This window comes from Suricata suricatta, chromosome X, assembly GCF_006229205.1.
Source record: "Suricata suricatta isolate VVHF042 chromosome X, meerkat_22Aug2017_6uvM2_HiC, whole genome shotgun sequence".
NCBI lineage: Eukaryota > Metazoa > Chordata > Mammalia > Carnivora > Herpestidae > Suricata > Suricata suricatta.
In genome coordinates, this window is record NC_043717.1 from 85,596,935 (window position 1) to 85,612,399 (window position 15,465).

Sequence of the window (15,465 nt, forward strand, 5' to 3'; positions counted from 1 at the left end):
TCATTAGAAAAATTGTTTCATTTTTATACACCTGGGTTTATGGAGTGAGATCCATGCATATAACCTGTAAGAATATATCCAACAACATACAGGCTAAAAAAGTGTTCAAATAGGGATGGACAAGTTATTCTATAAACATTTATTCACTGGCCACTAAGGCTTTCATTAGGAGGTGGTAAGAAAAATATAATGGCAGGGGTATGTGGAAGAAATTCACAGAGCCCCAAAGGGTTGGAATTTCAAGGTTAGGACACGGTAATAGACCAGGACCAGATAAGAAACTGGCATGGAAAGAAAATGACATTCACCTAGTTATTTAATTTTGCATTAAAATATTGGCTCTCAACTTTAGTACAAATATGGACTCTCTTTGATGGATTTTTTTTCACAATGCCTACAGCACAGCCTCAATACCAGATTTTGATTCCATGGATATAGAGCAAGGGTCAGCACACTTGTGCCATAAAGGTCCAGATGGTAAATGTTTTAGGATTTCCTGGACATATGGACTCAGTCACAACTATCCAATTCTGCACTGGGGTGCAAAAGCAGCCATAGACTATACATATATGAAACGATATATCCGCATTCCAATGAACTTCTATTTACAAAAATAGGTGGCAGCTTGGATTTGGCCCACAGGCCACAGTTTTCTGACCCCTGTTCTCAAACACGACCTGACGCCTATAATTTTTTAAAGTTCTACAAGTGATTCAAATCACAATTTTCCAGAAAGCTTTGATTTGAACACAAATACATTACTTATGAGGGGTAACATATTAATACTTTATGTATCCTTACCAAAGTTTTATTTGATAAAGAAACAGGAAATTGGGGCAAAAGATACATGGGTCTCATTTATAAAAGGCTATGTAAAAGTCATACAAAAATTCTAAATTAAATATTATCAGATAGAAACCTCTAGTATAGTAAAAGAATAAACTATCATAATTAAGTAGGGCTAATGCTGGGAATACAAGGACATTGCATACCCTTGAATCTAACAATTTAATTTCTAGGAACCATGCAGATATGCATTAAGAAATTTAGGTAGGTACTTATTCACTGTTGCATTGTTTAGAATAGCAACAGATGGAAAATCATATAAAGGTCTATTAACAGGAGACTGGTTGACTTAAATATGCATAGAATATCTCTGGAAGAGTCTATAAGAAACTAGCAACAAGTGGTTTCTTCTAGAGAGAGGAACTGGTTGACTGAGAACTAGGGCTAACGGAGGGCCCCTGGGTGGCTCCGTTGGTTAAGCATCTGACTCTTCACCTCAGGTCATGACCGCATGGTTTGTGAGTTTGAATCCCACATCAGGCTCTGTGCTGAGCGTGCAGAGCTTGCTTGGGATTCTTAGGATTCTCTCTGCTTGGGATTCTCTCTCTCTCCCTTGCTCTCTGCCCCTCCTCACCACTGTGCATGTACACATGCACTGTTCCCCTCCCCACCTCTCTCTCTCTCAAAATAAATAAATAAACATTTAAAAAAAATTGTTTTAAATATAGGGCAAAACGGAGATTTGCTATATATATTTTGGGGATTTAGGGGCTTATATAATGTGCAAATACTACATATTCAAGTGAATAATTATTATCATTTTAAAATTACATTGCATTGATTGATTCACTTAGCAAACCCTCATTGGCCTCTTACCTCAGGGTAGAGCAATAAACATGGATATCTAGCAGAAGAAACAACCAAGCAAACAATTTGGGAAATGGTAGCTTCAGCGTCCAGGTGCAACCACCAAAAATTGGTTCAATTGTCTTGAGAGAGGAGAGAGAAGCATATCATCAGCATTTATTTATATGCCCCCAAAGTGATTCTAATATCTAACATAACATAGCTAATATGTTTGAGGGCTAATTAGTTTAAATAAGTATAGGTTGATGGTGAAAAAACCTAGAGAAAATCTTAATTGCATCTGAGAATGCCACATCTTCTGAGGACAAAACCATTGCCTGATGTCATATTTCAGAACAATAAAGGAGGGGGTCAAGGAATGAGTGTATGTCATTGACCAGTTCTTCCATCTTCTAGAGAAATCCAATGAAGATAATTCATCATCCTGGCCCCAGGGATTCCAGGAGACCAATAGCTCCAACATTCCTGTGTTATGTACTTTTCTACTTGCACCCAAAGAAGAATGAGGAGAGAGCCCCACCCCACACCCACACCCCATAGAAAGGTTCTTTTTTTTTTTTTGGCTTACTCAGGGACTACTGTAATAAAAATTCTGTCTTCCAACACCTTCCAGGTCACTGACTTATATGTGTGCTGAATGAACTCACCCCTGAGCAAGCATTGAAAGTTCACAATTCAGGCGTGCCTCGGCAGCTCTGTTGGTTGTGTGTCTGACTCTTGATTTCTGCTCAGGTCATGATCTTATGGTTGTAGGATCAAGTCTCATGTCAGGCTCCGCACTGAGTGTGGAGCCTACTTGGGATTCTCTCTCTTTCTCCCTTTGCCTGGAGCATGTGTGCACTCTCTCTCCCTTTCTCTCTGTCTCTCTGTCTCTCTCTCTCTCTCTGTATGTCTCTCTCCCTCTCTCTCTCCCTCTCAAATTAAAAAAAAAAGAAAGTAAATTCACAATCCACCTAAGGAAACTCAACAACCTGAGGGAAGAGCCAAGCTGAACAGCCAGGATTTGTGACTCATCTTTTTTTCTTTTTATATTTATATTTAAATTCTAGTTAGTTAACATACTGTGACTGCTATTGAGGCAGAAATAATTATAAGGGAAAGAAGAGAACTTTCAAAAAAAATGGTGAGGACTCTTAAAGAGACATAACTAGAATGCAAAACAGGGGAGCCCAGAAAACATTTTTTCACAATTTAAAAATTCAGTAATGAAAATGTCAAATAGGATGGACAATGCTGAAAATTGGGAGATCAAATAAAAGATATTTTAGGACATAGAGAAAAAACATTAAATGGGATTTATTAACGAGAAGATAAGACATATTGAAAGCAGTTCCAGGAAAACTAACAACTAAATAATAGTTGTACAGTGAGAGAAAAAAGTAGATGAAAATCAATGATCAAAGGAATAAGAAAACAAAATTTCCATCAACTAGAAAGACTTTAGTTTTCAGATTAAAAATGATCCCCAGGGGTGCCTGGTTGGCTCAGCTGGTTGAGCATCTGACTCTTGATTTGGGCTCAGGTCCTGCATTGGGCTCCTCACTGAGTGTGGAGCCTGTTTAAGATTCTCTCTCTCTCTCTGTCTCTCCCTCCCTCTCCCCCCTTTTCCCTTCTGCCTTTCTCCATTGTTCATCTTCTCTCTTTCTCTAAAATTAAAAAAAGGGATCCCCAAATCTCATTACCTGTTAATGAAAAAAAATATGCACACCTAGAAAGCCTATAGAAACATTTAAGCTACAAAGAAAGTAAAATCTTAGAAACACCAAGATAAATAAAACAGGTGGTGAATAACTAAAAGAGAATTTGACTAGCATTAAATTTATTTTCTTCACCATTGGAAGTTAGGGCACTTTGGAACAATATATATCTATATTTTGGGGGGCAAAGGGCTTAATCAAAGTACTACTCATATGTGAGAGCAAAAAAAAATCATGAACATAAGTAAATTCAGAAAGTATGCCACTGTTGGTACAGCCACAGGGAAATCAGTATGGAGGTTCCCCAAAACTTAAAAAGAGGAATACCATATGATCCAATAATTTACTATTGAATATTTGCACAAAGAAAACAAAAACACTAATTCAAAAAGACACATGCACCCCTATGTTATTGCAGCATTACTTACAATAGCCAAGATATGGAAGCAACCTAAGTGTCCATCAATAAATGAGTGGATAAGGAAGATGTGGTGTGTGTGTGTGTGTGTGTGTGTGTGTGCGTCCGTGCACGCATGTATACATTACACAATGATAAAAAAAAAAAGGATGAGATCATATGCCACCTGAGACAACATGAATGGACTAGAGGACAGACTGAATAAGACAAGTACCATATGATTTCATCCATAAGTAGAATTAAAAAAATGAATGAACAAAAAGCAGAATCAGACCTATAAATACAGAGAACAAACTATGGTTGCCAGAGGGGAGGGAGTGGGAGTGGGCAAAATGAGTGAAAGGGAGTGAGAGATACAGGCTTCCAGTTATGGAATTGAATAAGTCACAGGAATAAAAGACACAGCATAAGGAATACAGTCAATGACATTATAATAGCAGTGTAATGGGACAGGTGGCAGCTACACTTGGGGTAAGCATGGCATAATGTATAGACTTGTCAAATCACTATGTTGTACACCTAATGAAACATTGCGTGTCAACTATACTAAAAACTTTTAAGCCAGTAATAGAACAAGTGTTACAAAAGTAACAAATCATAAGGGGTGCCTGGGTGGCTCAGTCAGGATCAGTTAAGCCTCCAGCTCTTGATTTTGACTCAGGTCATGAGCTCACAGTTCGTTAGATTGAGCTCCATGCTATTAATGTGGAGCCTACTTATGATTCTCTCTCCCCCTCTGTCTGTCCCTCCCCCACTTATGCTCTCTCTCAAAATTAAGAAATAAACTTGAAAACAATCATAAAAGTATGGGGGGAAAAGTGTACTACTCATATACTCTTTATAAGTAAATTACTCACATTTCCATATGAAAATTAAAGCAGATTAAAGAACTCAAGATGAGGGAAGATAAAATATATACAAAAGAGTGGTGAGCAATACTTCTTGCAAAATGTATTGTTAAAGCTTAAATGAATAATAATATGAGCACAAATTGTAACATAAATGTTAAGAAAGGTGTGTTGAACTATAATTTACATTTTGTAAAGTAAAATATATAGTTATACACTGGAAATAAATTATATTTTAACAAAGCTTGGGATTTTGTGGAGAAAAGAGGGAGTGAGGCATTTAAAACTTTATAAGAAATTTCTTTGAACATAGTAGTAAAACATTTTGGGGATTGGAAAACATACCTTATTTGATTTTGGTATTTTGATAGAGGAATATAGCTTTAAATGCTACAACAATGTAGAAATATATCATTAGAGAAATAGAGAATTTATGAATTAATATAGGACAAGAGAGAAATATTCTCACTTTGAGAAATCTAGATATGATAAAGGATAAATGAGCAACTAATAACATGTCTAGTAAGTAATAAACATAAAATAAGAAAAAAAGAAATATTTAAACATATCAATTATGTCCCAAAATGGGAATGGATCTAACTCCCTTTAAGAAGATAAGAAAGAAAAAAAAAAGAAAGGAGAGAAGGAAGGAAGGAAAGAAACAAATTCCAAATTAAATTAAGAAATAAATGTTGAAAATAAAGGAATATGAGAATCAAAATGAAAAGTATTAAGTGGCACAAAGAAAAACATTTGGTAATTGATTTATTTATTGAGTATCTACTATGTAGCAAGCATTGTTCTGGATACGAGGAAAAACCAATGACCAAACAGAATAAAAGAACTTCATTTGCAGAACTTGCATTATAGTGGCAAAGGATAGATACTAAACAAAAAAGTAAATTCTTTGGTATGTTATGATAAATGCTGTGGAGAGATAAAAAAGCAGGAGAGAGCAATGAGAAATACCTAAGGTGACATTTGAGTTAGGTGTAAAACAGGCGTAACAGTAAAAGATACTAAGATACTAAGAAAATGTAAGATATAAGTTACAAGTACTTATGCACCAAAGAACATAAGAGCAAACGCTCCTAGAATTACAGAGAGAAAGCAGTATAACTACATAAAGTAAAGAATGTTAATAGATGTCTTTCAGAAAAACTAGTAAGGATGTGAGGAAGAGAGTCATTCGGTCAAAAATTTCTGTCCCTAGCAAGGAAAGAATATATATTTTCTTCCATGGCTATGGAACATTTGTAAAAAATTAGTCATGTACTTGACACAAAGGAACCTTAAGAAATGCACAAAGATTTAAAAACCCACAGTCCTTAACAATAGTACAAAAAGTTAGAAACAACAGCAAAAATATAACAATATCTTAAGAATCTGGAAACTGAAAAATGCTTGGATAAAAAGAAGAAATTAAAATAGAAACCATGACGTCTAAAATTTATCCCCAAAATGTACTTTTCACTTTATATTAACAGCTATGAGCAAGCCAGGAACAGAAGGAAATTGTCTCAATATAATAAAAGCCACTTATGACAATCCTGTGACTAACCTCATACTCAATGGTGAAAGGCTGAAAGCTTTTCCTCTAAGATCAAGAAACAGGCAAGGAGACCCACTTTCACCACTTGTATTGAACATAATACTGGTCATGTTAGCCACAGCAATTACGTTATTAGAAGTTATTAGGCCATCAGGCTAATTAGGCATTCTCTATCAGACTTAGTGCAATCTCTATCAAAATCCCAATGACATTTTTTGGCAGAAATAGAAAAATTCATCCTAAAATTTACATGGAATCTCAAGGTACCACTTTTTTTTTAACAGTGGATCAAAAATGATGCCATTTTTATATTAACAAATATGCACCTATAGAGATACATAGAAAATCACTGGAAGATATGTACATAAGAGTATTCCCACGAGCAGTAATTCTGTATGGGTGACAACAAAAGTACTTTGGAAACTATTAACTGGCTTTATAGAGGTGTCATTTACATACAGTCAGATACTCCCATTTTATGTATACAGTTCAAGTTTTGATGGTTTATACACATTGGTAATCACCACCACAATCAAGACAAAAGATTTGCATCTCTCCTCAAAAGTTTCTTCTTGTCCCTTTTAATCAATTCTACCTCCCACAACCTCCAGCCCCATTCACTGATCTGGTCTTTTGCAGAAGTGCTCTGCATTTTTAAATTTTGCTTATCTGTGTATTGTAATATTCTCTAGTGAACATATTTCTCTTTTTTAAATCAAGATATGTTAAAATTTAAAAGTAATTTTAAAACTATGTTAAAAACAGGAAAGAAATGCCAAAAAATGATCTATGAGAAAAAATAATTTCAAAACTGATTTATGTATTTCTTCCCCATAACATATGTACTAAAGTGTAGGATTTCCATTGCCCTGCTTTGCTCCCTGACTCTTAAGGACCCTCCCCCATCTCCCATATCCCACACTTCAGTCATTAAGCTGACGCAAAGTTGCTCAGACCAACGCTGTCCCCAAATTCAATATGAATCAGTGGCCTCTAGGGGTTATGACAATCTTCTCATCCAAAATGGAAAAAGAGGAGACAGCCCTCTTTTCAGAAGGTAGTAGCTATATGACTAATGTAACATCGTGTGTTGACTATACTCAAACAAACAGAGCCTGCTTGAGATGCTCTCTCTCTCTCTCCCTCTCTGCCCCTCCCCTGTTTGCGCTGTCTCTCTGTCTCAAAAAAATAAACATTTTTTTAAAAATTAAAAATAAAATTATCATATGATCCAGCAAATACACCCAAAAAGTACTGAAGGCAAGTTTTGAAAAGATATCTTCACAACAGTGTTCATAGCAACGGTATTCACAATAGCCAAAAGGGAGAAACAACCCAAGTGTCCATCAACAAATAAATGGACAAAGATAAGGAGGTATAAATGTATAAACATACAATAGAATATTATTCAGGCTTAAAAAGGAAGGAAATTCTGACACATGGATGAACCCTGAAGACATTATGCTACGTGAAGGAAGCCAGTCATGAAGACAAATACTTTATAATTCCACTTTTATAAAGTACATATAGTAGTCAAATATATATGCTCAGGAAGTAGAGTGGTGGTTGCCTAAAGGCTGGGGGAAGGGATTGGAGGGTTATAGCTTAATGAGTAGAAATTTTCAGTTTTGCAAGATGAAAAGAGTTCTGGACATAGATGGTGGTGATGGCTGCATAATGATATGAATGTACTTAGTACCAATGAAGTGCACACTTCAAAATGGTTAAGGTGGTAAATTGTGTGTTATGTGTATTTTAGCAGAGTAAAAACCTGAAAGAAAAAAAGAACATCAAGTAACTATTGGATATATATAGAAGATGGAAAACTTTCCAATATATTTTATAATTTTATAACCTAAATATAAGGCATTATAAACATGCAAGGAGAAAATAAATTATTTATTCCTACAAATATAAAAATTATCAATAAAATAGCAAAAAAAATCCAGCAGTTCATGAAAGATATTAGGAAATCTAACAACATGAGTTATATTAAAAAATTTAAAGGAGGGCCCCTGGCTGGTTCAGTTGGTAGAGCATACAACTCTTGATCTCAGGGTCACAAGTTCAAGCCCCACGTTAGACAAGGAGCCTACTTAAAAAAAATTCTAAAGAGAAAATCCAATGATATATCAACAAATAATAATTAACATATTAAATTCTGGGGAGTTAGGGTGCCTGGGTGGCTCAGTCAGTTAAGTATCCGACATTGGCTCAAGTCATGATCTCACAGCTCATGGGTTCGAACCCCGTGTCAGGCTCTGTGCTGACTGCTTACTCAGAGCCTGGAGCTCACTTGGGATTCTGTGTCTCCTTCTCTCTGCCCCTCCCCTGCTCATGCTCTGTCTCACTCTGTCTCTCGAAAATAAATAAAAATTTTTTAAAAATAATAAAAATAATAATAAATAATATTAAGTTAAGTAATATTTAAATATTATTTATAAATTTAATATTTCATTTAAATAATAAAATAATAATAAATAAATAATTCTGGAGGCATCTGGGTAGCTCAGTCGGTTGAGCATTCAATTCTTGATTCCCGCTCAGGTCATAATCTCAGGGTCATGGAACAAGCCCCACCTGAGCTCATGCTAAGCATGGAGCCTGCTTAAGACTCACTCTCTCTCTCTCTCTCTCTCTCTCTCTCTCTCTCTCTCTCTCTCTCCCTCTGCCCCTCTTCCTTGCTCGTGCTCTCTCTCTCTCCCTCCCTCTCTCTCTAAAATAAAAAAATCTTAAAATAAGATATTAAATTCCATAACCATGCCAGATAAAAACTCCAAAAGATAAAAAGAAAAAAATAGAGATTATGTGGTGTTTCAGAGCAAAAACCCAGGAACTTAACTGCCTGGGTTTACTTCTCAGCCCCATTACTTTCTAGCTGGGAGTTCACTTTAAAGTGGGAATGAAAATAATAGCTGTTTTATGGCTTAATATATGTACGACACTTAGATGCGTACTTGCTCCTCAGAAAGGTAGTATGATATAGTAGCTGCCTGGATTCAAATCCAAGCTCACCAGTGAGCCGTGTGACTTTGGGAAAGTTACTTAACCTTCTGCACCTCTGTTTTGCCTTTATGTACAAAGAGGAATAATGATAAAGCTACATCTGTAAACTGGGGATAATAATAAATTATTGATTTTACAGATTATTACAAAGATTAAATTAAAGCTAAAAGCACTTGGGCCACTGCTCGGCACATGCTAGGAATTACTATGACAACATCCAGCCTTTGGGGGTAACCTCTCCATGGCTCCAATCTCTCTGGCCACCTGCTCACAAATTCCAACCACTTTAGTTGGTCCCCAAAGTGTGATCTTTGCCTCTTCTGCCTACCATTCTCTGCTTGGGCTCTGCCTCCTGAAAATACACCCAGGGAGCACATTCACCCTGGGTAAAAGTTGGACTTGAATCGTATACCTCTTGTCTCTCTCAAGGATTGCAGTCCTGCCTGGATTGTTGTCACATACCTGTAAATAGTCGTGTTATGTATTCTGTTGAGCTTTTATAGTTGTTCATGGCAGGAGGGTAAGCCTGATACCAGGTACTCTGACATGGTAACAACCGGAAATCATGGCAACTTCTAAAAACAATTGATTAAAATACCATGTTGTTGGGTTTGTGAGATTAATCTGTATTCTTCAATGCCACAGGTGGAATATAAATAAATATCAGGTTTTTAAAACAAATGTAACATTTGTAACAAATGACATTTATTGAGTTCATTGTGTGTCTCAAAATGTCTAAGCTCTTGGGGCACCCAGGTGGTTCAATTGGTTAAGCATTCAACTCTTGATCTCAGCTCGGGTCTTGGTCTCACAGTCCTGGGTTCAAGGCCTGAGTTGGGCTCCGAGCTGGGCTCCGCATTGGGCTCCACACTGGGCATGAAGCTTGCTTCATTTCTAAGCTGTTTATGAAACATACATATGCTAAAAAAATGTCTAAGCTGTGTATAAAAATCTATTTTCTCATTTAATCCTCACAATAGCTGCAGGAGATATATACATCCTAATTACAGAAGAGGAAACTGAATAAGGCAGAGATTAAATAACCTGTCCATGCTTATAAAGCGAGTAAGTGGTGGAGTCAAGATGTGAAACCTGACACTTTTATTCTGGAGCTCATGCTCTCAACCTGAAAATATTTATTAAAATTAAAATTTGCATAGCTTTTGACTCAGCAATCTCACATCTAGGAATTTATCCACCAGACATAAATGCACTAGTATATCAAGATATATGTTAATGTGTTTATTGCAGAATTTGTAATACTTTTTAAAATACTGAAGCCAGTCTAAATCTGATAAGAGAATTTATAAGGGAATGATTGAATAATTAAAGTGCCTTTTTATATACTATGGAATATTACATGACGATTAAATGAGATTAATATGTATTGAATGGATGATGTACAGGACATATTAAGGATGAAAAGCAAATTACAGAACAATATGCATAGTGTGACTCAGAAATGACTCAGCTAATTTACGTCTCCAGCATAGACCTCTCTCCAGAACTTCAGGCTTCCCACTCAACATTGCCTCTTAAAGTCTCAAAAGCAAATTCAAGATGTCCAAAACTGAACTCAAGAGTTCTCTCTCCCCAAGCCCAATTGTTTCTTTCCAGCATCCTCTTACCTAGTTAATGCATCATCATACATCCGGATGTGTGAGCTGGAAGCCCAGGACTCGTATCTTTGACATCTCCCTCCCACTCATGTCACTTTCCCCTCAGCCCATATTTCCCATACTACACACGGATCCCACTCATCATCAAACTCTGTTGATTTTATAACCAAAATATATCCGCAATCTGTTTTCATTGTTTCCAATGCCACCACTCCCAGGCAAATCGCTAGTGTCTCTCACTTGAATTGTTACAGTGTTCTCTAATCCAAAGACAAGTAGCCTCTCCATATCAACTCTAGGCCACCTTAGTTCATCCTCTACTCCAAATTGTGAGAGTAAAGAGCTGTCAATTTGAAAAAGATTTGCCCTCAGCTCTGCTCTTGATCAGGCAAAAAACAATGCAGCATTATCATAATCACAGTTTAAAGAATTCAATTGCCTTTTGTTGTGAAAAGTAACAAAAGCTTTAGCATCTGGGAAACATTTTGAGTCACCCATCCCCTCCTTTAATACACTGCACCCTGTGCCACTGTGCACAGGAAATGCAACAATAAAAGGCATTTTAAATTCTTCCCAAAGAGATATCCTTTCCCAGAGGAGGAGGGATATTGAAAGAGTTTCTTCCTAGGGAACTCTCCTAGCAACTGTGCCCCGTTTATTCTCTCTCCATTTTGGCTACCACCTCATAAGGTTTGCAGTAGGAAAAAAATTCGTCCTGCCTTCTACTCACCTTGTATAAATGGACAGCCTGAAAGGTCCCAAGAACCCAAAGGCCTCCTCCAATTTGCGTGGGCTTCTGACCTGGTTTCTCCTTACAAGTTCTTCTGATTGGGGCCCCAGCATTCCTGTTAGGCTCAGCTCTCTCCTCTGGATCTCCATTTAACCGCAAGGCTTCTGCTACCGATAGATGGATCTCCCAAATGCACCTGTCTGCTGAGCCCTGAGGACCTACTGCCATGTGTCACATCTACCTTTCTAACACACAAACATAACAACGTACACTCCAGTGTTGACTGTCGCTTGAATCTTGAGAGTGTACCTCCAAGCCAAACCCAGCCGCCGGGTCCTGAAAACTTTCCTCGATGACTGCCCTTTCTCCTTGGGTGGGTTTCATGCCAGGTCTCAGGACCTGACAGTGGTTCCAGACAGGAAGCACTTCTCTGACTCTTTGAAATACTGGGGAGTTCTGGAGACGTGGGCAGGATGGTAACAACCGCCTCTCCAACTGAGCAGTTCAAGCTCTATAAAGCAGTCTCATTTAACCTTTACAGAACTTCCCACCTTCTGATGCACTCAAAATATTAATGACAACTCAATATGTATAATATTACTTTGCATTTGTGTGATTTTTCACTTCTTCCAAGCATTTTCAAGTTGTTATTCTTATTTGCACCTGCTATTTTATTGGATTTCATAGGCATCTTAAAAGATCAGTAAAGTGAGTATCACGTGAAATATAAACCTTTTAAGGGCAAGGACTGACTCATACTATTCGAATCCTCCCTGGCATCCAGCAGGGTGATTCTAAACAAAGTAAGTGCTCAGTAATTAACTACCAACTTAATGTTCTCTCCATTTCATAGAATCAGAAAGCAATGCTCAGCGATGTTAAGCAGCACGTCGAAGGTCCCACAGCCAGTTAGTTCCACTCCTCATTCCAGGCCCAGTGCCCGCTCTATTAGACCAATAGTGTTCAGACTGTGCTCCATGGAAAGTCTGACTTGTGCAGGGAGTATGAGGGTGAGGCCAAGTAGAGAACACACAACTACTCCCATCAGAGCACCTTCACAGTCATCAGTTTTAGATTTTGAGGTTTTGTGTCAGACTTTACTTGAATCAATTATTGTGCTACTATTTTTCCCTTAAGAAAACGCAGTCATTAACCCTTGCTAACCATGTCTTTTATGATGAAAAATATTTACTTGATGGTTAGTATTGAAGGGAGGGGGAGGAGACGAGGTAGAAAACAATATTAGAATCAGAGCTAATAGGAACAAGACCTAGGTCCTCGGGCCTTCAAGCCCTCAGCAAGACAAGCGCCTAGCACAAATGTAGGTTCACACAGAACGCAGCAGCCCTGGGGCGCCTGAGTGGCTCAGTCGGTTAAGTCTCTGACTCTTGATTTTGGTTCAGGTCATGATCTCACAGTTCAGGAGATCGAGTCCTGCATCAGACTCTGTGCTAACAGCCCGGAGCCTGCTTGGGATTCTCTCTGTCTCCATCACTCTCTCTCTCTCTTTCACAAAATAAATGAATAAACATTTAAAACAAATAGAATGCAGCAGCCCTACCCTCAGGATAGGGACTCCATACCCCTAGAAATGGACTCATGAAAAATGTCTCCATATCCCTGATACACACCCAGAACATACAGGGAAATTTCGTGTAGATCATAAACAGTTAATAAAAGTTACCATAGAGGGTTTCAGGATGATTACTGCTACTATTTTGGAGTTGAACCACCTAGCACATTTTGTTGCCTTAGTTACTATTAAGCATCTTAAGCTCAAGAGGGAAAGAGAGAAAGGAAGTATGCTCATGAGTGGGGGCTGTGTAAAAGCGAAGTACAGATATTGGTATAAGAAGCAGTCCAAAACCAAGTGCAGAGGACACGAAAAGGCAATTCACAAAACAAAAATGGCCAGAAAGCATAAAAACACTCATTCTCCCCATAAAAAACACAAGCGAAAACAATGTGATTTTTTTTTACTGAGAAAATTAGCAAATGTTAAAAAGAAATGGGTAACAGCCAGAATTAGTGAGATCCAGAGAAATGTAGACTTTTGCATATTGCTTGTAAGAGCATAAATTGATAAAACTTTTCTGGAGGAAAATTCAACAATAAGTAGCAAAAGCCTTAACAGTTTGCGTATCTTTTTTTAGTGTTTATTTTTGAGAGAGAGAGTGAGCAGGGCAGGGACAGCGAGAAAGGGGGACAGAGGATCTGAAGAGGGTTCTACGCTGACAGCAGTGAGCCTGATGCCAAGCGCGAACTCACAAACTGTGAGATCATGACCTGAGCCAAAGTCAGAGGCTCAATGGACTGAGCCACCCAGGTGCCTCACAGTTTGCATATCTTTTGACTGTGCAATACCACATAGGAATTTGTTCTGTAAAAAGAATCATAAATGAAAACAAAGATATATGTTAATTGGGCTTCACTCCAGCATAATTTGCCATAGTGAAATATTAGAAACAGTTAAAATAGTAATATTAAAGGATTGATTAAGTAAATTATTTTATATCTATACATGCAGCTCTTAAAAGGCAAATTATACACATGTACCCCAATATTCATAGCAGCACTTTCTACAATAGCCAAATCCTGGAAAGAGCCTAAATGTCCATCACCTGATGAGTGGATCAAGAAGATGTGGTATATATACACAATGAAGGACTATATGGCAATGAGAAAGAATGAAATCTGGCCATTTGTAGGAAAGTGGATGGACCTCGAGAGTCTCATGCTAAGTGAAATTAGTCAGGCAGAGAAGAACAGATACCATTTTTTCACTTATAAGTGGAACAGGAGAAACTTAACAGAGCAGCATGGGGGAGGGGGAGGGGGGGAAATAGGGAGAAGGAGAGAGGTAAATCATGAGAGTTTGTAGAATACTGAAAAAAAACTGAAAGGAGAAGGGGGAAAGGGGAAGAGGGGTGATGGACATGAAGGAGGGCACTTGTGGGGATGAACACAGGGTGTTGTATGGAAACAACTTGACAATAAACTATAAAAAAGGCAAATTATAGAAGATTTAATGGCATGGGAAATGGTTAAAGATATATTTTCAAAACATAGTGAGTTAAAAATCTGGTTGCAAAATAGTATGTAGAATATGACATTATATTTACATGTTAATAGTAGTCATCAAGACTATTCATAAATATTTTCACATTCTCCTTCAAGGCATATAGTATGATTGTGGTTCCCAATGCCTTTGATGATACTTATGGTCACGCAACACAATTGGAATGTGAAATCTGAGTGGAATATTTAAGGGCCAGTGACCAATGTGCCACATGCCCCTTTCCTGCCTTGACAATTGCAGAAGCATGTCTTGAAAAGAGTCTTCCGTCAGCCTGGGTCTCCTAAGTGACCAGAATGTGCAGAGGTTCCCTGCCCACATATGTTGGATATGTAAAACCTTTTATTGTATGAAGCCATTGAGATTTGAGGGTGGTTGTTACCACAACATAGCCTAGCCCATCATTGCTCATACCGTGTGGTGTGCACACATGTGTGCATGTGTGTGTGTGTGTGTGTGTGTGTGTGTGTGTGTTGTGGGCAGAGAGAGAGAAGGGAGGAGAGGAGAAGGAGGGAACTATAGACGAGATAGTTCTACACAAAATAATAACAAATGGATATTTTTCATTTTCATACGTTTATATGTCCTCTAAATTTTCAACAATGAATATGGTTTTTATATTAAGAGAAAAAAACATTTTTTTAAAATTTGTGTGAAATAGCCTCTTCCTATTTATCTACCTTGTCCCTTCAAAGACTTCTATACCATCCTTTTGAGACCCTAAGACAGGAGTTTGAGTGGTGTGACACTAGGAAAAGCATGTAGTCTCACTTGGGTTTCCTCCTACCTTGATAGCTTCCATTTCACAGTTTCCTTTGCAGACTCTGCTTCATCTGCCCAGTGTTTCAGTGTTCGTGTACTTTAGG